This window comes from Ixodes scapularis, unplaced genomic scaffold, assembly GCF_016920785.2.
Source record: "Ixodes scapularis isolate PalLabHiFi unplaced genomic scaffold, ASM1692078v2 PGA_scaffold9__187_contigs__length_104089568, whole genome shotgun sequence".
In the NCBI taxonomy this organism is placed as follows: Eukaryota; Metazoa; Arthropoda; class Arachnida; order Ixodida; family Ixodidae; genus Ixodes; species Ixodes scapularis.
The window spans coordinates 25,103,605-25,128,329 of NW_024609884.1; the positions used below are offsets into that span (position 1 = coordinate 25,103,605).

At 44.0% G+C, this 24,725-nt stretch overlaps 1 long non-coding RNA gene across 2 annotated transcripts in view; it reads left to right on the top strand.

Annotated features, from left to right (window-relative positions):
* The window catches only part of LOC121833823, a 49,877-nt gene that overhangs the window by 9,285 nt on the left and 15,867 nt on the right, over positions 1 to 24,725 (top strand). For both annotated transcript variants that reach the window (XR_006076871.1, XR_006076870.1), the window contains exons 4-5: positions 176 to 240; positions 12,193 to 12,252. This is a non-coding gene — a long non-coding RNA (uncharacterized LOC121833823). The remainder of the gene's footprint in view (positions 1 to 175; positions 241 to 12,192; positions 12,253 to 24,725) is intronic.

The following is a 24,725-nucleotide window of genomic DNA, read 5'->3' on the forward strand; positions in this document are numbered from 1 at the left end:
GTCAAGTACACTTACCTGCACATTGCCCCCTTATTTTTTGTACCAGTATTAACATACAAGTGTTTGTCTAATGTGTGCAGAAAACCTTTGCACTGTGAAAACTGTTGGCTTAAATTTGTTGTATTGCATGTTTCTGAAACAAGCAACCAAGTTTAACAAATTGAAACTGTTTCAGGATGAATTGCAAATGAGTCTTACCAGGAGCTTCAGAAAACTTGCAAGTCCAGTTGTACTTCAGTGGTAAGTCTATGGCATAGTACTGTACCAGTTTAGTGTCTGGTAGAACACCCCCATTTTCACAGCTGTCTTGAAATGTTTTGTTTATGCACTGATGATAGTACTCAATTCCTCTATCGGTTAAAAAGATTATCATCAGTGTTGCAATGGCTGAACCACTCAGATTAGATTTTAAAGCGGTGGCTAATGCTCTGCTTATACTTAGATGCTTATGCATGGACTGGGAATAACTGTCCATCCAGTATGACGGAAGCCCGGTGTCATTTCTTTTATTGCTTAAGGCATTCTTGTTTACAAATTTTTACGACTACTGTAGGTTTATTTGCTATCACTTAGATTTTTGGGGCAGTTTGTGGCCACCACTTGTGCGCAACATTTTGGTGTTTATTTCGGAAATCAATATTTTGCCCCGAAAAGGGGAAGGCTATATGTTCTCCTATTGGGTATTGAATTGGAATATTATGTTAATGCATTGCTTTTCAGGGTTAAATGTAGAACTTTTTTTTTTTTTTTACATTTTACATTACGTCATACTTGTGTTATAACTAATAGTGGGCATCACCGTAAAAGAAAATCATAGAGTTACTGGAACATGTAAACACGCCCTTCTTAATTTTGGGTAAGACAGCAAAGACATACTTACTTGCATGCTTCAGACATTTCAGTGCTCGCTGCATTGGGATTTGCATTTGGGGCTACAACTGCTTTTATAATCCCCAAGCAGGCCTCAAAACTTTTGCTTGTTATATTACAAGTGTTTTCTGAAAACAAATGTTTCTTCATGCTTTAAATGCATATAAATGCTAATACGGTAAGATATAAAAGTGGAACCCCAAAGGACAAGGCAAGATTGTTCTACTCTTGTGATGTTTCATTTATCACAGTATTTTTAAAAAATTTTGGGTCGTGACCCTGAAGCAGCTTGTGAACTTGAAAAAAATTCCGAGGACACTTAAGCGCTTCTTATGAGTTGGGAATGCAAAAGCTTTCTCGGCGACGAGAGGAGCAGAAGCGGCCACAGCGCCGGCAGGGAGTGCGGCAATGCACTGCAAAGACCGCCCTGGCTCGCTGGTGACTGCTGCGCCGCTGGGTGAGGCAGCGGCGGAAGTGCGAAGCTCTGTGCGGCGCATGCTGAAATCATGTGTCCTCTCATCATCATCATCGCCTTAGCTGCGGCTACCGGTTGACGACGTTGGACCCCAAAGCGTAACAATAGACCTAACGTTAGGCCTAACGTCAGGCCAGCGCATACACGTGTACCCCCCCCCCCCCTTCCCCTCACTACAAACAGCTGCGCATACTGGTTGATGACGTTGGACCCCAAAGCGTAACGATAGACCTAATGTTAGGCCTAACGTCAGGCCAGCGCATACTCGCATCCCCCCTCCCGCTGCGCCGCCAGCAGTTCGGCTGGCTCCTCAGCAACGATGATGCCGTTGCTGTGAAGCCACATAACGCGTCGCCGCCAATGGGAATTTAGGTGCTGTTTTTCTGGTACAGACTGCTACAGACAACACCGGCTTCGCTTCATGGGACAGTTAATGCTTTAAGACTAAAATGTGAACTTGACTTCTCTGCTATGGCGTCAATAAAAACAGAGTACAGGTCGCAGCTAAGCATCAATCTGGAACTGAGAGCTGTGGTGTCCAAGCTCCGCCTTCGTTTGAAGAAATTGTTCTCTTACAAACAAGCTGATTTTAGCCATTAGGAACAGTCATTCCTACTGACATGCATTGTTTTTCTTTCTGCGATGGTTTCTAGCTTAGCTGACTGATGCCGACTTTTTTAGCCGTGAAATAACCTTTCACTTCGTTTTTGTGTATTACTATTTATGCACTGAGATCGAGAAGTTTGTTTCATCACAAAAAGCCGGTAGGTTGAGGGAAGGAGGTTTGGAGGGAGGGAGGGAGGGAGAAGGAGGAAGGAAGGGATGGCCGGATGGATGGATGGATGGGAAGCGAAGGAAGGGGGAGATCGCGACACAATATTTTGTGTTTTTGGTGGGTTGCAGGCCAGCAGAGTTTGGGAAACACAGACATCATAAGACAAGATTGCTACTCCTATGACATGGAAGTATAAGGAAACATTTGGAAAGTTTTGCTTGTTTTCAAGGGGCACTCAAGTGGATTTTGAGATTGTCTATTTATAATCGTAACTCAATCTACGGGCCCTAAGCATCCTAAAAAACCTGAAATCGCATTCAAGAGCGGCCAATTTCCCTATTAAAAATCCAATCAAAGATTGTGCCGTGCCCGTTTCTGCGCCGTGGCGCAGAACACCAAGGGCGCCACCGGACAGGAAGGCAGCAGGGGAGGGCATGCGACAGCCGGTCACAAGTGACTGCTTCCCGGTAAACTAATTTTTCGAAGGTGCGCGTATTCGAAAATTTAGTCTGCCGGGATGTGTCACCCGTGATTGGCTGTCGCATCCCTCCCCTGCAGCCTTCCCGTCTGGGGGCACCCCCTGTTCTGCGCCGTGGCACGGAAAGGGGGGGCGTGGCATGATCGTTGATTGGACTTTTAATGGGGAAATTGGCCGTCCTTGAATGTGATTTCAGGATTTTTAGGATGCTTAGAGCCCATAGATTGAGTTATGATGGTAAATAGACAATCTCAGATTCCACTTGAGTGCCCCTTTAAAAGTTCCACTTCAAAACATGTTACTACTATAGCTTAAAATAAGTTTTTATGTACCAACCATGGCCTTCCTTGCATAGATCGGCATACTTGTTTATGTAGCCGGGAATTTCTCGAGCATTGTCGAACAGTTTCACTTGAGACTTATTCGTGCACTCATCAAAAACGACATTCAGGCAAGTTTCATATGCTTTAAAGCCCCTAAAGAAAAAGTCAAAGTATGAGTACAAAGACTCTATAAATTAATTTAAGACAAAAGTAGTGCTATGTCTTTCTTCTGTCTGCTTTTGTGTGCATTTTATTGGTATTTGAACCTTTTTTGTAGTAGATTGCACTTACCAGCATGCTGCCTTATGGTGCATCTTTCTTTGAATATATGGAATGAAGAGGTACTTCAGAATTCCATAGCATTCATTGACATTGCGTGCCAAGGTATCCTTAAAACACATCTCATCATTTGTTGTTCGAGTACTGTAAGGTGCCTTTTCATTTCCTGCTATGCAAAGGCATAGGATCACATTCAGTGCTACAATAAGGATTACGAAAATTAAAAAGCGCAAAAGAGACAAGGACAAGAGGGAGACAACACAGGACAAGCGCTTACTCGCAACTGACGTTTTAATTCGGAAGATGACGAAGATGAAGAACCCTAACGTTACTACAATTGCTACAATTGTAGCTACAATAACGTTTGCTACAATAAGGAGTCTCTTTTCTTGACCTAATGAATATGGCTTACCGTTTTTTTTACAAACCCATTCAAGATCCAAATATAGGTATCCAGAGACCCGATTAACTTCTGTCAAATTCAAGCTTTCTTCAAGTGGACACGCGTGTTCAGCTTCGTCTATGATGCAGTGCTGATAGTCTTTATACATTCTGATAACACAAGAAATGCATTTTAGATTATATGTTAGAGGTTCCAAACATTAAGTTGGTTCAGAGATTAGGAAATGTCGCTGTAACATAGCAGAACATTATGCAGTTTGTAGCTAATGTATCACAGTATATCGGGCATAGGCTCATACCCGCCCTTTGTTTTGCTCAAATTTTAGAAATGGCTAGAGCAGGTAAAAGCATGTATAAATCTTGCCTTACGAAGTGCCCAGACTTCATTTTAAAACCACAATAGATCTGGTATGGAGACTTTGCTTCTGTAGGAGTAAGTCTGTCAGTTCCAAAGAAGTTATCCTCCAGCAAAACATCAGCTGCCATTCTGAGACGTCCTAGAAGCTTTAGTTTCGAGTCGAGGGGGATCTACAGTCATAATCATACGTGTCTATAGCGCGGGAGTGTGGAGCTTTCTCCAGCAAGCGCTGGACTGGTGCCATTTGCACCAACTAATCTAGTCACATGGGGTAACGTGGAACGATCTGCTCAGGGGTGTCGTTCCCACTCCAATGGGCACCATCACACACTGCAGGATACTCTTACGCTTTACCCTTGCTTTGGCCTGCATAACGGCTGTGCTTTGTTCTTGCTGTTTATGGCTAAGGCTTTCTTACGATTGCAAAGAGCGTACGAGCAGCCTCCTTGGTTCAGCAGCAGCCTATAGAGCAGGCAGGACGCCCCTCGAGGGGACTGTGCTACGTTTCCCAACTTGACTACTGTAAAATACCGGGCAAGCACCCACTCAAACTTTGCAGATAATCACAAAAAATGGGGGATGGGCGCTTGTCCGGTCATCAATTTTACATATTGCCACGCTCATCAGCGAGCGACCGCGCGCGTGGCCGAGTGGTTACCGTGTTTAACTGTCGTGCAGAAAGTCTGGGTTCGATTCCAGTCAGTGGAATGCTCTTTTATTTGTTCTTTCATTGCGTTCTCGTGAGTTCGAGAACATTCTCGTCAGATCTAGTTCTGAATGTTCCAGTCGCCGAACAATCTAGGCCGATTGTTCCAGAACCCAACGCGCGTACATAAGGGACTCCGCGTGCTGATCTGCAGTCAGTTTTTCGCCCAGCGTTCGACTCTGCTGCTACGCCGACTTCGACGCCCGCGACGCTCCGTTATTATCTTTTGTACCCTTTTATTTTTGGCACAAGTTCGCCACATTAAACGTTTATTTCTTTCTGTTTATTTATTGTTTATTGGTCACCACCCGTGACATTTTGGTGGAGGTGCTGGGTACCGCATGCCCGTGCAGTGTTCCCCTCCCAGGACCCACAGTGCAAGCCCGACTCCAAGCTCGCTGAGAAGACCACTCAGCGCGGAACCTGAAACTCGGACCAGCCGCCGCACCAAGGGAGAGGATCCGGAGTATGGTTTGCTCCTGGACAAACCCAAGCCGAAGAAGACGACGATGGACAACCAGTCGCAGGCCCCCGCCGCTCCTGCCGTCGTCTACCTACCCGTCGCTCCTCGGACACAGGCTCCCTTCCACGGCGAAGGCCACGAAGACATCGACGACAGGGTCAAACAGTACGAACAAGTGGCCCGTCATAACGGGTGGACACCGGAACAGTGTCTGCAAAACGCTTACTTCGCCTTGGAAGCCACCGCCCAGAACTGGTTCGAGAACCACGAAGCTTCGATCACTTCCTGGGAGCAACTCAAGGCTGAGTTGCGAAGAACGTTCACGAACCAACAACGAAGAGAACGCGCGGAAGAGCTTCTTCAAGCGAGGATTCAAGGCCCTAACGAGAGCGTCGTTAGCTTCGTGGAAGATGTCCTGCGACTGAGCAACCGCACCGATCCCGAAGCATCCGAAGCAAAGAAACTCAGAGTCTTGATGCGTGGCGTCAAGGAAAACATTTTCGGTGGTCTCGTGCGGAGCCCGCCTACCACCGTCGAAGGCTTCATGACGGAGGCCACCAACATCGAACGTGCCCTTCAAGCACGAGCCACCCACTATCACCGAGTTCCCGGCGTCGGTTCCTTTTCGCCTTCCGGCTGCAACACCACGGACATCCGCGACATGATCCGAGACGTCGTCCGGGAAGAGATCAAGAAACTTCTACCTGCCGCCGCAAGCCCAGCTTCGCCCTCAATCGCCAAGATTGTCAGGGAAAAAGTCCAGCAAGCGCTGCAGCCTGAGGTTCTCGTCAGCACCGCTCCGGAACCACCGACGTTGAGTTACGCCGCAGTGGCCCGACGGCCACCGCCTCCTCGTCGCACCTATGTCACGCCGCCCCGACGTCAGTCTCCTGCGCCGCAGCACGACCGACGCCACGACGACCAGGTCCAGTACGCCTGCCCGGAGCCTCGCGCACCCCGCAAGACCGACGTATGGCGAACGCCCGACCGACGCCCTCTGTGCTTCCATTGCGGGGAAGCGGACCACACCTACCGCCGATGCCCATACCGACGACTCGGGCTACGCGGGTTCCACCCGAACGACCCGCGCCCCCGTCATGGTGAACGCCCTATCGAGATCGACGAGTACCTGCGCCGACCTCAGTCCCCCGAGCCTGCGTCCCGCCGAGAGTTCCGGTCGCCATCACCGCGACGTCCAGCTTCGCCGATGCACCGACCACGACATGAAAGCCTGTCCCCCCTCGCTCCTCGCTGGGGAAACTAGGCACGGCAACCCCTGGAGGTGGAGTTGCCGAAGACGACCGACGCCAAGATCCTCCACGAACGTCGGGGGGCCCCGACTCGAACGCTACCAGAGACCAAAACGATGCCGCTGTCCAATAACCTAAACGTCGCCATCGACGGCCAAGACGCATCTGCACTCGTAAACACCGGAGCAGACTACTCAGTCTTGAGTGGGAGGCTCTCCCGCCGCCTTCGAAAAGTCACGACGCCGTGGGATGGACCTCAAATACGAACCGCCGGAGGGCACCTCATCACACCCATCGGGAGATGCACTGCTCGCGTCGAGATCCGCGGTGAAACGTGCCCTGTGAAGTTCATCGTTCTACAAGACTGTTCCAGAGACGTTATTCTCGGCATGGACTTTCTGTGTGAATACGGCGCCGTCATCGACCTTGGTGAGAACAGATTGACGCTGCGCAAGCCCGTTCCGTCTTCAGAGAAACCTCAAACAGCGTCAGCTGCCGTCCGAGTCGCTGCCGACCACGTGAACCTGCCGCCGCGATCAAGTGTTGTCGTACCCGTAGGGGCCGATGTAGCTACCTGCGGCGAAGTTGTTCTTGAAGGCAACCTTCAATTACTCCTAGAAAGAGGAATAGGCGTCGCAAGAGGAGTGGCTGAACTTCAGGATGGGCGCACCGTGGTCTTCGTGACAAACTTTCGACAAGAAGCGCAACACCTCACGAAAGGTGCCGCTGTAGGCCACGTGGAGGAAATTCGGAACTCCGCCGAAATCGCCGCGATTGCTGAAGAATCATTCCCACCTCAGCAACACATTACGGCGCCAGCGCAGCTCGACATTGACCGCAAGCTTCCAGGCCCGAAACGACGGCAGCTAAGTGACCTTCTCGCCGAATACAGTGACTGCTTCGCGACGTCGTCGAGGGTGCGCCAAACCACCATTGCGAAACACCGCATCGTTACCGAGGACGACGCGCGCCCTGTGCATCGATCGCCGTACAGAGTCTCCGTTAAAGAAAGGGAGGTGATCCAGGAGCAAGTGCAAGAGATGCTGAATGACGACATAATCCAACCCTCAAGCAGTTCGTGGGCCTCTCCAGTTGTACTGGTTAAGAAGAAGGACGGAACGCTTAGGTTCTGCGTGGACTACCGGCAGCTGAACGCAGTGACGAAGAAAGACGTCTATCCACTCCCCCGCATCGACGACACGTTAGACCGGCTGCGCCACTCCCGATACTTTTCATCCATGGACCTGAAGAGCGGCTACTGGCAGATCGAAGTCGACGAACGGGACCGAGAGAAAACCGCTTTCGTCACGCCAGATGGGCTGTACGAGTTCAAGGTGATGCCCTTCGGACTGTGCACGGCTCCAGCAACTTTCCAGCGTGTCATGGACACTGTACTGGCAGGACTGAAGTGGCAGAGCTGTCTCGTCTACCTCGATGACGTCGTAGTGTTTTCCAGCGACTTCGACGAGCACTTGCGACGACTCCGAGCAGTTCTCCAAGCCATACGGACCGCCGGACTCACCCTGAAGCCGTCAAAGTGTCGGTTCGCCTATGACGAACTGAAGTTTCTAGGTCACGTGGTTAGTAACGAAGGCGTTCGCCCCGACCCGGAGAAGACTCGCGCCGTCGCAGCATTTCCAGTACCGGCAGACAAGAAGGCCGTGCGAAGGTTTCTTGGACTATGTGCCTACTATCGGCGCTTCATCCGGGATTTTGCAAGGATTTCCGCACCACTCACAAACCTCACAAAGGACGCTGAGAAGTTCGAATGGGCCGAGAAGCAGCAGCAGGCATTCGACGAGCTGAAGCGACGACTGCAGACTCCTCCTGTTCTAGGACATTTCGATCAAGATGCGGAAACCGAAATTCACACGGACTCAAGTAACGTTGGACTTGGCGCGGTACTGGTTCAAGTGCAAGACGGCACCGAGCGAGTTATCGCCTACGCAAGTCGGACACTGTCCAAGGCGGAGAAAAATTACTCCACAACTGAGAAAGAATGCCTTGCTGTCGTCTGGGCAATCACGAAGTTTCGTCCGTATTTGTACGGGAGCCCGTTCCGTGTAGTCATGGACCACCACTCGCTCTGCTGGCTTGCGAACCTCAAGGACCCGTCAGGACGCCTTGCTCGATGGAGTCTACGACTACAAGAGTTCAACATGACTGTGGTCTACAAGTCAGGCCGCAAGCACAGCGACGCCGACTGCCTGTCCAGAGCCCCCATCCAAACACCTTCCGGCAGCAGCAACGACGAAGACGACGAGTGCTTCCTAGGTGCAGTGAACACCGACGACATGTCACGACGTCAAAGAGACGATCCTGAGTTGCGCGCGCTAATCGAGCACCTCGAAGGACGAGGGGGTACTGTCCCCCGTGTCTTCTCGAGAGCCCTGCCGACTTTCGTCCTCCGACAAGGTGTACTTTACAAGGAGAACTTCGGAGACAACAGCACACCATGGCTGCTGGTAATCCCCACCGACCTTAGAGCGGAGATCTTCCAAGCCTGTCACGACGACCCGACGTCCGGAGACCTTGGTTACAGCCGTACGTTGGCCCGATAATGCCACGCTCGTCAGCGAGCGACCGCGCGCGTGGCCGAGTGGTTACCGTGCTTGACTGTCGTGCAGAAAGTCTGGGTTCGATTCCAGTCAGTGGAATGCTCTTTTATTTGTTCTTTCATTGCGTTCTCGTGAGTTCGAGAACATTCTCGTCAGATCTAGTTCTGAATGTTCCAGTCACCGAACAATCTAGGCCGATTGTTCCAGAACCCAACGCGCGTACATAAGGGACTCCGCGTGCTGATCTGCAGTCAGTTTTTCGCCCAGCGTTCGACTCTGCTGCTACGCCGACTTCGATGCCCGCGACGCTCCGTTATTATCTTTTGTACCCTTTTATTTTTGGCACAAGTTCGCCACATTAAACGTTTATTTCTTTCTGTTTATTTATTGTTTATTGGTCACCACCCGTGACAATATAAATGTACTGCGCGTATTTTCTCAGATCTTACAAATTTGGTAATGGCCGCTTAATGTGGACTGGGGTGGATGTGCGGTATTCTACGATAGAACAGTTTCTGCAAATGCCACCAGTCTAGTGCTCGCCGGGGAAAGCCACACTCTCCCGCATTATAGACAGATTTACGACTGTACGTAATTTGTCCCAGTCATGAAATATTTTGGTTGTTTCGTATTGGAGTGAAACTTGCTTGCTGCTTTATATGGATTAAGGCCCTTTCACACACTTGCAACCGACTATGACCAAATGAGACAAGACCGATTTTAGAGCCTCTTGTGACAGCTTACGACCGGCTCCGCAGCAGCGCATCCGCTATTTAGCCACTGCCAGAGGCTTAAAACCCGGTCTTGGCTCATTCGGTTGTAGTCGGTTGCAAGTGTGTGATCCGGCCTTTACAACAACATGGTATTAGCACACCTATATACTGGTAGTATTTTTTCCCAGCAATGAATTTGCGAATTCTTACCTGCATGCTGCAGCTAGTTTGTTTGCATCAGTTGTATTTTTGGGTAACTTGAAGCTTTCTGGTTTAATCCATTTTATGCTGCAAATACTGAATGCCTGCCGCATCTCACCATACAAACAGATTGTCACTGAAAAAAAAAAAGGATTGCTTTAGACTTCTGAGAATTTTTGGAAATCTTTTTTTTTTGTTTTTTTTCACCTTATCTTTTGCATCTCATATTACACCTTTCTCTTCTTATATAAAAGCTTTAAGCAGACTTACCAGTGCATTCATGCAGTGTTATCTGTCAGATGGAACTAGTGCTTACCATTTCCAGAGCACACCCAACTGTATTTTTGTATGAGCGCTTTCGTAAGATTTCGAATTTTTCCACTCATGTCCATTTTCGTGAGATCGCAGGCTTTGTCTTGGGTGAATACAGCGCATGTCTCGTAGTACCGTAGGTATCTTTTCACCAGAGCAAACATGGATAGTTATAACATTGGAGCATGTTGCATACATTCTATTCTACTGAGACCATATATGAACAGATTAAAAAAAAAAAAAGGGGGGGGGGAGGGTTTAGAGTCACGTGGATGTCGTCTTAACCCTGTATTTATCAGGCTTAGTGGACGTTGAGTAAGGGAATAACTGTCACTATAAGTCGACTAACCAAAATTTGTTGATTAACTTTTTAACTTTGCTTTTATGGAGCATGTTGCAATTGCAGTTTTAAAGACGTTCATATGAAAAACTAAATCAATTTAAACAGTGTGAAAAATGTCGATTAACTTCAATATGTTAATTTTATTTTATTTCAAAATACTATCAGTCCCTACATGGGACTATGATAGGGAGGGCATGAACAAAAAACTTTATAAACACTGAAGGAAAAAATAAAAAGAACACAACAAAAACTTGACAACTGCATTCGTTGCAAACCCGTCCTAAAAATATATTGCAGAAGAATCAATCGGCGCTGGGAAAAAATGTAAAATCAATACAACAATGGAAGAATGACGCTGGCAGGAGATCATGACGCGACAAAAAGAGAAAAGTAATTAAACATGCAATTTCAAGGATTGCTGCCCACGTCATCAAATGCAAAATAAGAACAAAAAGATTCCAGCGATTGACACGATACTGCTTGTTCTGGGAGAGAGTTCCACTCGCTTATCGTTATGGATCAGTTATTGCATTTTTGTCGCCTGATTTTAAAGTTTGACGTAGAAAGAGTGTCGGAACCTTTTTTCATAATACAGTAAAACCTCGTTATAACAAAATGGGATATAACAAACTAATGGATATAACAAAGCAATCGTGATTCCCCTTGCTTGCTAATAGGGAAGAAATGGACACTGGCTATAACAAACTAATGGTTATAACGAAATATTTACGATTGCTCCTTCAACTTTGTTATAACGAGGTTTTACTGTAATTACTTCACGGAAGCGGGATGCAGTCATTTCACACACCTGATTAATATCTCGACAGCTTGTCCTTGGCGGATGCGCCAGCGGCAGGCTGCCGAGATAATGACGAAGCACATGAATCAAGTGCCTACGTCACTCTTCCCTGCAGCATTATGGACAGGGGTTTTGGTGCTCGTTCTGCGTCCAGTTTTGAAATCATTTGCCAAACATGCAGAAATTGACTGTTGCATATCTGAAATCCAGTTGTCTTTATGCTAATTGTTTAAATTGAACTGTTCTCTAATAATGACTACCTTTAAAACTGCAGTTGCAACACAGCCCATTAAACCATTAATTATGAGGTTAATAGATTTGAATGAACTAGTCAATTTATTGTGGTGGCTATCCAATGTCATCCGAGCCCTATAGACACAATGTGGTGAAAGTATTCTTGTAACTGTCACCCCCTTTTTTTTTTATCTTTTCAAATTAAAATCAAACACCCTCAATATATACTATATAGGTTGGCATTCATCAGTGGGTCTTCTTTGAAATCAGCTAGAAAAATCAAGGTGTATTATTTCAGTGACCTGTTTTACTTTCTGTAATTTGAAGGCATAATATTATTAATGGTGCTTTATTTTCCTGTCCCCACAAACAATTTCTTAATCTACCATTGGGTGCACAAAACATAACTAAAATATTATTCAAATAAGGCCCTCCAATAAAACTCGAGCAACAAATGCAAGAAATACTAAACTGATAATGCACTCGCCTTGGCATGCTTAGCTAACAGGCATCCATTTGTGTACATGCCTCATAAAAACCTGAAGGCAAATAAAATATCAAAGTTAGCTTCATGTACTTTATTAAGAGCCATTTCATTCTTGAATACTGGTGACACAATGTACATAAAGGGACAAAACGTTTGTGTGTTTCAGCTGTACCTATCCCTAATGCAAGATACCTGGGGAATGGAAAATGGAGATGCCACCCAGGTGGTAAGCAAAATTTTTAGCTTGTGCTTTCTAGTTAACTCAATGACTTCACTGCATTGTGACTGTCTGCCTGACTACCATCTGCTTCAGTATCCGGCATTAGAAGTTTCTATGTAGAATTTGTTTTTTTATAGGAGCGAACCTACTAAAAAATTTCTTGAATTAAAGTTGACTACTAAAATACACCTTTAACGAAAGTTTGAGCTTGCTATTGTGTGGGTCAATTTTTTCGACTGATTTCACAGGTAACCCAAAAATGAATGCCACTCTGCAAGAATAAGAATAAAAAAAAATCTTACTTGCAAGCTTGCTTTAAACTTGCCAAGTCTTTCTTGCTCGACAAAGGGATGACAGCACTTGTAACTATGCTTGTGCACTGGATAACATTTTCAAGCAAGGACTCCTCAGTGCACGCAAGTTCTGTAGAGTACACCAGCAAAACCATGTCAAAATCTACTTGGCAGTGGAGCATAATTTGCGGGAACAATATGTTCATTATAAGCATTTTTTTTTTCCTTTGCTTAAGATACACGTTTGCAGGGACGGCCTCAGGGCACCGCCATCTTGCTCAGTTGGGGTACGCTTGGGTGCGTCATAATCCGATTACGACGCCTTAGAACTTGTACACAAGCCACAAAAAGTGTCCATGTTCTTCTTGCCTTTAATTCATTGAATATTAATTTTTCTTTCATGAAGCATACCATTAAACTTTGTTGCTCTCTATCAACTCCTGACTACTTGATGTCTCCATTCAGTAGGTCTTCACTGTGTGGCACCATTGAAAACATTCAGGAAAGGGGGGAGCAAGTGAACGTTTCCTTTATTTTTGTGCAATTTGTTGATTTTAAATAAAGTTTCAGAATCATCAGAGGCTGTACGACTCGTCATCAGAAATGGCAGATCACTCGTCACTTTCAAATATATTTTCTATATTCATCAGCTAAAGCGTACCTCCTCGTTGCAGCTATTTTGCCTTTCCTCGCACTTGCAGATGTGGAATATTTTTTTTCTCTTGGGACAGTGGAGCCCTCTCTCGGTGAAAATTCAGAAAAAAAACAATGAAATTAACTGAATTGGGCAGAGCAATAGTGTGGTATTACTGCCATCTGCCGCAGAGCACAGAAAATAAGCTTCAAAACCGAAACACGAGCCAGACTTGTGGTCAGGCTTTCTGGCCCATAACAGATGGCACGAATGACACTATTAGTTAGTAGTCAAGGGGTTTTCTTTTTATCTGTCTCAGTGGGGATCTATCCATGATGTGTACACATGCAGCCTGCTTCTTGGTGGTTATTGTTGTTTCTGTTAGAAAAAAAAAAAATTGAAGCCTAACGAGAACTCAAGTTGAACCTTGGGCGAGTTTGTATGGCATATTGCAGTGAAGCTGTATATGACTCGCAGGTCGGATTTCTGGAATTTTTTCATGTCATCCTTGCGGAAAAAAAACCTTCTGCTATTGAAGCAAAGAGCATATCATGCATGCAACATACTGCACAGCATTCATTTCAATAAAGAACAACGCAAAACTAGCATCCGAACCAGATAATTGATGAAAAGGCACTCCTGATAACAATGCGAAGCACTTAGCGCTCTCCGCATACGTTTCCCGGTAAAGATTACTGTTGCGCAAGCTGCTGCGGCGATGGCAGCTTGCGACGTGGGGAGTGATGTCACCATCCTTTCATATATAAAAGGTTTTGGTACAGTGCATTTACTTTTCTTTCGTCAATCATTTGGTATGCGGAGCGCAAGTTCGTCTGCTTCTTTTGCAGGGGTTGTGGTGACGTCAGAACGCCGAGCTCTCATTGGCTCTGATTGAAGACCTCAAAGCAATCTGCCTCGAGGTCTACCCTCTATCTTTCAATCAGAGCCATTCAGAGCCATTCAGAGCTCGGCGTTCTGACATCAACACAACCCCTGAAAAAGAAGCAGATGAAGTTGTGCTCCGCATAGATCCTTTTGCTGTTTACAAACATGAACTGCCTCTTGCGTCCCAAGCGACTTACTGCTGCACCGTCTTTGCAAGCCTGTTAAGCTTGCTTATGTCACCAGTGCAAGAAAGCATAAATGCTACACGGACAAGAAAGTTGGAGATTTAATGAGGGCCTTCGGCTGTACAATATTACATATTACATGTTGGAGGAGGCAAGTTGGTTTACAAGAATACTCTCAACATTTTAACAGATCTCACACTCCTTCATTCCTTTGGTGTTCACCTGGAGGATTTGTGGTTAAACGTTTTATCTACATTTCAAGCAGTGGTGTTAAGGTGGCCTTTGTTTATTCTTTTTATATACTGGAAGTTCTCTGGGGATGTCAAGGACTGGAGCACCACCTGGTGGCATTTGCCATAAAAAGGGTCTATTGTGCAGTGGCTGGTCGTTACAGGTGATACCACAGCTTTGCTGTTCAACCACCTTTACAGCGTGGATTGGAGCCCCAAAGGACAAGGAACCAGATTAAGGAAGACACGGCCCTGTCTCATGTGTCTTTCTTCATTTGGTCCCTCGACCTTTGTGCTGTTTTAATCTTCAAACCTAACAGGAAGTCTCTTTACAAAGAGCAGGGGAAAACATATTTTTTTTAATTATTTACAATAACTAAATGAAATTTTTACAGTTTGTGGTGCTTATTCTCTTTTTTAAAAATCTGGTGTTACATTTGAAATAGTGTTTTTTTATGTTCTGAATGCAATGCACATGCAGAAAAAAACCATGTTCTTGTGCACACATGGGGCATGACAACACACTTAAAATAGCCTAGTAAATTAAATTCACACCTTTTAAACCAATGAGTGCAATGAACAGCAAAAATTATGTGTGTGAGACCTTTTTTTATTTTAAAATCAATCTTCATTTTCAAGGCGCTAACTAAAGCCTCTCAAATTTTTCATAAATATAAAAAAAATATACATTCTAACCAAACTTAGTTGCATTCTACATATCCTAAAGGATATGCATGCCAAATGTGGTTGTGTTAGGGCAATATTAAGAACCAAAATTTTTGTGCGCAAATTTTGATGATGACTCCTAATTACATAAAGAAAGAAACGTTTGAATGTTACCACAGATGTGTAGGAATACCCTTTTGCTGCGGGAAAAAGGATATTTTGTTTATAATATTTCCTGAGAAATTGAAGCTACGGAAGACTGTGATGGAGAGGAGACGGCTAGGCCTACTTGTCAACCTAAATGTGATGACTGGCGACGTCACAATTTGAAGAACCATGCACAGGAAAATGGCTCTAATTTATGCCGTTCTGTGTTGCCGGGTGGTCTTTAAATGCATATTTTAATATTTTCACGATAATAACCGGCATTTATTATTTTTATACACAAATATAAAGATTCAAAGATAATAAAACACCATAAACCCCAAAATCACATTTTTTTCTCAAGATATTGTCATTTTTTGACCCACATCTCCCCTTAAGTTTTTCCTGTAACCCTTCTGTTGTACTTTGTTCACTGCCGTCCAGATAATTTTACTGCGGAAGCAACCCCCCTAATATCACCTTAATGTTCAGGTAATGAGGATAATGTTTGTTCTACAATTATAGAAAAGCCTGCAGGTTCTTACCGGTTGGATGGGGGGTCTTACAAAGGTTGTGAAATTCGTTAGCAGCTTCAAAAAATGCCTTTGTTTCTTTGAGAACCACAGCCATAGATGAAGTGCTACAGGAATCTGACATCTCTTCCTTGATGCAAGCTTCGTAATATGTTGCTGCACTAATAATATGAAGAAATGATAAAATATCTCTATTTGTTGATAGCACCGGAGAATTTTAATTCTTACCGACACATTTCTTTTCTCTCTTTGATACCTGCGGTTGCATTGTCCTTTATTGGCTTTGCTATGTCAGTCAAAAATGGAATGCAGCGTCTCAATTTTTCTACTAACATTGGCAGAACGCAGGCTGCAAGAGGCAGTTATGCAATGTATTAGCCCAGTCAACATTCTGATTGGGGAACATAAGGTGAACTTACGTTGCCTAGCCCTTGGAACACAAGTCCACCTGTACTTTATCTGCAAGTCCAAAGCATATTTCAAAACTTCTGGAGAAGGAGGGTAGAGCTTGTCCGTTTTACAGTAGTCGCTGTGAATCTCCTCAATGCAACTGTCGTAGTACTGCAGTGCGCTGAACGAATATATTTTGGTTAGATGGTCGGGTTGGAGTTACATGAGTGCATTTGAAAAATGACTTATTTTCAGTGTGTTTAAAAAATGCAAACACATAACAAGCTGGCATTGTTATTGGGCTTACTTGCAAGCATCTGACAGATTTCGTCTGGATCCTTTTAAGTCGGCGTTTGGAATAACTGCTGTTTGTAATATGCCCAGGCATTCTTTGAGCCTGCTTACTGTGATTTTGCACATATTGCCTGAAATTTTGAATTGCATTGTATGTTCTGTCTTTAAACTTTGATGTGCTTTGTCTTCTGGCCTTGGAACTTACTGCTTTCAGGCACAGTGCAAACGAAGGAGTACTTCTTGAGCAAGTTGATTTGCAACTGCACCTGTTCAGACTTGTTCAGAATAGGGTGATGCTCGCAACTCTGTTCTGCAATTACTCTCTTGATGCATTTCTCGTAGTAATACAGTCCTCTGTGTGCCAATAGCAAATGTAATGCTCATTAAGTTCAGTCATAGATCGATTTTCTAAAGAATACTGGAAGCATACCTGCAGGCAGAAAGTACTTTAGATCCAGAGTGTATATGTGGAAGTACAAAGTACTTGAGGTGTCCAAAACAATCTTTGAGGTTTATTACCAGTGTGGTTTCATTGCATATCAAATGTTCGACTTCTTCAAAAAGCTTACTTTTTGGCTCATAACTCGCTAGAAAAAATAGGTATACCAGAATACAACTTGTATTTGTTCGCTTGACCACAGTTTTATGCAAATTCTTTTGTGCTCACATTTGTCGCAAGCCCAGGAAAACTCATTGAAAAGCCCATTTGTATTGTCCTGCAGAGATTCTTCTGTGAGTAAGCTTGTCACCTTAGGGCACATTAGGGCTGTCTGACTCCACACACAAGACCTGTAATCTTGGACAGCCCTATGAAGAGACATCATGTTCTCTTGGAACCAGATTATTCGCTAGTAAGGTTGGAGTAGAAAAAGTGAAGAAAAAGTAATCTACCTGCATGCCATTTGTAATTGCAGTTCATCGGACTTGTCCTGGATGTGTGGCAGCACTTTCATAATGATATATCCTTTGCAATGTCTTATTCTCTCAACATAATTTTCTTTTGTACAACTTGGAACTGTGAGGATGATTAAGTTACTGCTCTTAAAAAAAGTCATAAGCAACAAGAGAATCGAAGTGATTACATCAAACATAACATTTCAGGATAAATGGGAATTACTTATGGGCACTGAGAAGTAGATACCATTGTGATGGGCTAGAAGGGGGAGGTATGATGATAGCTCGCTTAGATCAACGACCAAGGTTGGTTTTGTGATTCAGCGTACAAAGCAGAGTATCTTCAGGAAGTTGACGGTATTGCCACCGCAGCAATCCATATTTGTAAGCTACTCTTGCCCTTTCACTCTCGACCGCACATTCTTGCCCACTTAGAAGGAGTGCATAGTGATGCTGCTGCCCCATACTGATTACACCCTGCTCTGTAGGCTGAATTGCAGGTTCATTCTCACCCATGCAGTTGTCTTACTTCTGCCTTCTAGCCCTTCATAATACCATGAAAACAGTTTAAGCAATTTAGGGGAGGACACTGCTCCGAAAGGCAAACTTTGTAACTATTAGTCTCGTTTGTATGAAATTGGCGGGGCGTATTCATGGCAGTGCAGTAGAATTCCATGCAAACTTTCAAATGTTTACATTAAGCCTTTGAATACTTCCATAAAAGTACATGAAAGAAAACTGCACCGGCTAAGAAACGCTATCATCAAGAGACAGTAACAATTATGGCCAGATTTGTATTGTGGAACATACAGTATACCTAACACCTGTATCACACAGCTATGAAAAAAAAAAATTAACATAAATTTTTCAATTAAAAAAAAATTGAAAAAAGTTTTACGAATTGGATGGAGGAACCGCAACAATGATATGATTGTTGTGCCAATTGCATCAAAGTGCTTACCCTGCTACATCCTGCTACATTTCACCCAAATCTGAGGAAATTGTGCCGACACTGTGCCAAAATATAAAGGCGGGCTAGTTGGATAAGCGTAATGAATAGTAAATAGTGCAAAGGACACACATGAACAACAACACGAAGACGGGAAAAGCGCTTGTTCCGTCTTCTTGTTCTTGTCCGTGTGTGTCCTCCGCACTATTGTTCTCATAACACTGCACCAAAAGTTAATTTTGCTTTCTCAGTACTAAAATAGATAGCTCAGGCTCTGCCACTCTGCTAGATTTCTACTGTAGGCTTGTATGAATTTTCAAGACTTTCGAATATCGCTTAGAGTTAGAACCACACCCCGACCTGCTGGTCTGATCCGGCCCGCGGAGGCCTTCCCACTGGCCCGCAGCCAGTTTCCAGCAGGCCAGCTACTACCGGCGCAAAAATAAGCGCGTGTAAAGTAGCGGCGGTGTGACACTCACCAGATGTTTCGTATCCGCTCTTATGCTTATCTTCCTGATAGTTGTATGCCATATTTATTGCACATTATCATCACCAGCATCGCCATTCCTAGTCCCCTGTTTTATGTCTGTTTTAGCTACATTAAAATTATTTAGTGTTCTCATGTATATTGTGCTCATTTTCCTCTGTTATAAGCATCACATATTGTCATCATCAGTCCTACCATTCTTTTTATTATTTTTCCCTGTGCAAATATGCCAACATTCTTATGCACTTTGATTTATAACCGGCAAGTTTTCTGGGTTACAGTTATTGCATAATGTCATAATTAGCTAAGTATTCTTGTTATTCACCTGGAGGTTCCTTTTTTTTATTAATACTACACCTTGGATTCTGTTTTAATTTTATTCCACTTAGAATTTCTGTATTTATATGTTTACCTGCAGGTCTAGTTATGTAGTGCTTTTTTATTTATATTTACTTGTTTATTTTCGGGCTCTTGAGACTGCGACAGACACCTAATCCGGGCCCTTAGCGCCAAAGTTTGGAGATCCCTGGCTTAGAATAATGCAATATTCTATTTAATTTTTGTATTGAATAATGATAGTACTGGGAGTTCTGCCATATCTCATTATTCCTGGTTTGTTCGGGCAGGTTAGTTAGCTTCGTTGAGTGCCCTTCTCTCCACGCAAAAATTGCTCTGCAGAGAAGTGACAGCCATGATGCACCCAGTGTCTCGAATAGTGGCCAGGCTCTTTAAATCGGCTGCAAAAATCGGTTTCTTAACCTATCGCGTTACGATTTTGTTGAGCGTTGCCCACAGGTGGTGAATTTTTTCTATAAAATTTGCAAAGATCGAACTTACCTGAGGAAAAAGTAAAAAAAAGAAAAAGGCTTAACTCCTATGAAAATGCAGCTAAGCCACTGGTCTTCAAACAATAGGGAGCCCTATGGTTCGAAGACCAGTGGCTTCGCTGCATTTTTATAGAAGTTAAGCCTTTTTATTTTTTTACTTTTTCCTCAGGTAAGTTTGATCTTTTTGCAGATTTTATAGAAAAAAATGTACCACCTTTGGGCAATGCTACTCAAAGACACCAATTTTTGCGGTCGATTTAAAGAGCCCGGCCGCTATTCGAGACACCCGGTAGATATTGCGATTTTGCATGTCTCGCTTTACCGCAGTGCAGCCATGGGCTATGGGGAAGCATACTCCATGAGAGCAGTATGGTGCACTCACATGCGTCATGTACCGAAAAAAAAAAAATAGCAAGAAAAAAAGGTGACATATGGGAAAAACTGATGTGACACTTGCCTTGGAGATAAAATTTCAGAATAAAACAGTGGCCAGTTTAAATTGGCTGCAATATCCTGATGAGCTTAATGCATCATTAGTCGTGACTTTTTCTTTTTTTAGTGCAATATTTAAAGAAATGGGTATAGCAACAGGATTTTTAAATAACCTTGATTAGGTGTACCTGGGTGGCACCATAGCTTTTTGTTTTGCCAAATCCAGCATTTAGCTACCACCTCTATATAGGCTTTGAACTGTTTATAGGTTCAGTCAGTGGAAGTTAGAAGTAAACTAGCTTTAGCAGTACGTGGATATGGAAGGCAGTGGCGTCGCTAGGGGGGGGGGGGGGGGGGGTAGGGGGGCGGGGGGGGGGGGGGGGGAAGCGGACGGGACTGGACCGGATTGGACCGGACCCCGAGGTGCGGCGCCTGGGGGGGGGGTGTTGCTGCAGGCTACGAGAGGGGGGAGGGGTGTGTCTTCCCAGAGTGTCATCACGGCATGCCACACGAGAGGGGGGGAAGGGGAGGGGGGGGGGGTCGCGGCAGTTCGCTGCCTTGGGTGCCGCCGACCCTAGTGACGCCACTGATGGAAGGTAGGAATAACCATTACGAGTTCAGCTGGATTTTTAAAGTATGTGTATTTATCGCCTACTTGCTCATTTTGCATTATTACGAGAGTATGTAAGAGTGCCATTGATTTTCATAATTAAATAAAAGGCTTTCTTGTTTAATTAGATTAAGGATTGTAGTTTTCAATCTTCAGAACTTAAGTGAAATGTTAAATTTTTTACTCCAACAAATTTATTCTAACATTATTTCCTTGTAATAGAATTCGGTTTGCCTTTGATTCATACCTAAACTTAACTCTCACAGATGTCCTGCACTGTCCTTCATTGATTAACATGAGTTTCAAAAGCAGCTGCTGCAATGGAGCTTGTTAAACAAAAATTTAACTCTCGTCATTACATTCTTGTTGCCTTGTCTGATGTTTTCAAGCACATGAAACAGCTTGTAGTTGAGTATTTCAGGAAATTAAACTCTCCTGTGGAATGATGCTAAGCAAAGAATCAAGGCATTGTCCTTTAGCTAGACAGGCTGCTTCGGGAATCTTAACATAGTATTTGCAGTAAAATTAGTGATAATTAAGTATATGCTCATTCCCCAAAAGTTTCTTTTGCTGTTCCAAAATGGACCTTTGGCTGTTCCAAAGGGTGCTACAAAATGACTCGGTCAAATCACATCACTGCCTCAGTTTTTCATAACAAAAGTGCATGAAAATGCAGAACATAAGTGCACAACCACATTCCTTACAAAATTTTAGTGTAGGAATTTCAAAAACTGGTTATGCTCATCATTTTATTATGAAATTATAGCTTTCCTGAACCAAGATTTGATGCTAAAAAGTGAAACTGAGATAAAAATGTTTGAAAGTTCAAAAAGTTCCACTTTGAATTGTGCCGGCATGTAGAAGAGAATTTATTCCAGAAAAAACACTTCCATTACAGAAATTAAACTCACTGACAGCATTCCTCGGGAGATCTGCAAGCCAATAAAACTTTTTAAATTGTGATTTTAAAAAAATGCAATTTTGAAGTAGTGTTTTTAATATGAGATCAAGTAACTCCATAGTATGTCAAAACACTATGTAGTTGTGAATCTTTAATATGATAAAATCGATGGATATGTTCGCACTGACTTCTCATGCCAACTTCACAGTTGTGATTTAGTTAGTGATTTGATGTGTAGGCCTTTTTTCAGCTATTCTTAGTATTTTTTTATATATCATTCTGTCATGTTTTTCATAGTGTGCTGTGTTGAGTGCAACACCTATGCAAATGGGGCAGGTTGAACAGTCAAAGCTATATTATAAATGCACCCACCTGTTGCTCTTTCCAAGTCACAAACCCAGTTAAAAGCTTCAGTGATGTTATGGATGTAATTCATTGCTTCAGGAGACAATTCTGTACTCATTCTGTCTACATTACAGTATTTCACCACTTCAGACCACACACAAGCACTGAAATCCTTCAAAGCCCTGAAGTGCAGATGATATTGTGTTAGGTTTATTATAAAATTATTGTTGATTCAGCATACCTGCACGCATGATGAAGGTTGCTAACGCTTGAAGAGTCAGCAGACAAAGGAAGAACTTCAAAGTTTATAAAGCCTTTACACTCTTTCAGTTTTGGCAGCAGTATGTCAGAGGTGCACTGATTTTCTATTGGAAATGAGAATTATTGTCAAGACAATATTTAAACATTTTGCACATGTAGGCATGGCTGCCAGCTACATATTTTTTTAGAATTATAATAAACGACATAGTCCTAGAAAGGCCATGATATTCTATCTCGCTATGCTTTTGCAACTTTATAATTCAGTCTTGTATGATTTAATTGTATGATTTAATTTTATAGAGCAAATGAACTTCTGAATTTCTGTTTACATTTTTTTTACAAAACTTTTGTGGAAATTATGATCTTGGCTTGAAGGTGACTTTTGCTTTTACATAAACTGATATAAAAATTATTTCCAAAATTTTTCAACGAAATTTGTAAATCATATAAAGGTCCATCTGTATACAGGGTGTTTCAGAGAACACAGGCCAAATTGCTTCTGCGAAAACTAAGCATCGCACAGGAAAACCTTGATGCCGTATTGGTATCTGTGCAAAGCCTATTTAGAAAAAATAATAATGTTTAGAAAAAATGTTTTTGTTTTGTTTTTTAGAAAGTAACTTTTTATTGGTTCATTTTAAGTCCATTGTTTCAATTAGAAACTTACTGGGCATCATCAATGACCCCTATATCAACCCTTTTTAGACAAGTATAAAGCATGCCGAGCATTTTACTATGTTCTGAAAAACTCTTCAATTCAGACGCATACTCTGGTTTCGGATTCTTATCCAAGCGCATCTTGGCGGCAGCTGTCTTGCCCTCCGACGGCCGAAGCGTGGAACCAAGGCCAGAGAATTCGCTAGTCTCGCACGGCCGCCCAATCGCCTCCCTTCCCTTTCTCGTACAAAACAAAAGTGTAGCGCGCGCACGTGGCCAGGCGATAAGGAACGCCTCGCTGTTCAAAAAAGCATGACATCGCAAGGTTAAGCTTTGACTGTTGCGCTGGCCTTAGTTCTGCGCTTCAGCCGTCGGAGGGCAGGAAAGCTGCCGCCAAGATGCGCTTGGATAAGAGTCCGAAACCAGAGTATGCGTCAGAATTGAAGCGTTTTTCGAAACATTGTAAAATGCTCGGCATGCTTTATACTTGTCTAAAAAGGGTTGATATAGGGGTTATTGATGATGCCCAGTAAGTTTCTATTTGAAACTATGACCTTCAAATGAACAAATAAAAAGTTACTTGCTAAAAAAGCTTTTAAAAAACAATTTTTTTTAAATCATAATATTTTTTCTAAATGGGCTCTTGGGCAGAAACCAACAAGGCATCCAGCTTTTTTCTGTGTGGTGCTTAGTTTTCGCAGGAGCAGTTTGGCCTGTGTTTTCTGAAACACCCTGTATATCTTTTGCAATAATATACAGATGTGGTACTGAATAATGTTTGAGTACTAAACCTCCCAAAATAAAATAGGAATGAAGGCTTCAAACGGTATTCTATACTCCATGTCACTAGTTGTGTGCAGTGCCTGCGAAGGCAACACCAAGAGAAGAAAGAAAAGGAGAGCTCTAGAAAGCGGGACGGGAGAGAAGTGAGAGGGAGGACGAGGGGAGAAAGGGAGAGCTCTAGGAGTGTTAGAATGAGAGGTCTCTCCTCCTAGCCAGCCTTCTTAGCGCTCACCTTTTCTCCTCTCGCCTGGCGTTGCCTTCGCCTGTACTGCACGCAGCTAGTGACATGGAGTATAGTTAGCAGATGCTTAGGCATTACATACCTACTTAACATTACCAGAAAGATAGTCATGCCTTATTTGAATTTGTTAGTCATAGAATGACATGAGTTTTCAGGCTCTATTCTAGCACATGCTTTGCTGGGCATGTTTTATTACCGGGAGGGCATATGGAATTCTCAGCAAAAAGTCCGAGGACACCTAAGCACTTCTTATGAATTGTGAATGCGAAAGCATGAATGTCGCTCTTTTGCTTCCTTAGTTCGTCTACGCGTAGTGGCGTGGACGGCCACGTTTTGCCGGCCGACGGCCGAGCGCGCGTGCTCGTGAAGTGGCCGCACTGCGCTGAGGTCGACCGGGCAGGCTCTTCGGAGTTTGCCCGGGCGGGCTCTGACAGCTCTGCGGCCACTCTTACCGGCGGCTGGGCCGCCGCGTGCACTGCGCCGCCATAGAGAGGGTTTCTCTGGTGGCGTGTTTTGGAACGACGCCGCACGAGGGCTAATGGGAGCCTCGTTTTTTGATGATGCACGCTATCCAGTGGGAGCCTATCAGACTTCTGCTGCAGACGACATTGGGACAGGGGAAGGTGCCGTTTGGCGCGGCTTCTAAGCTGATGACGTCAGTTCGCTACATAAGACAGTTAATGCGTTCGCGTTAAAAAACGATTGACTTAAAAGAGTGCATATTCACCAGGACTTGGCTTTGGCATCTCGCAAGTCCATTGATACCGTCTGAACAGATCTTCCGTAAAGCGACTAACATCGCCGGTGTCAGGTATGATTTCGTTTGGACTGCACTGGT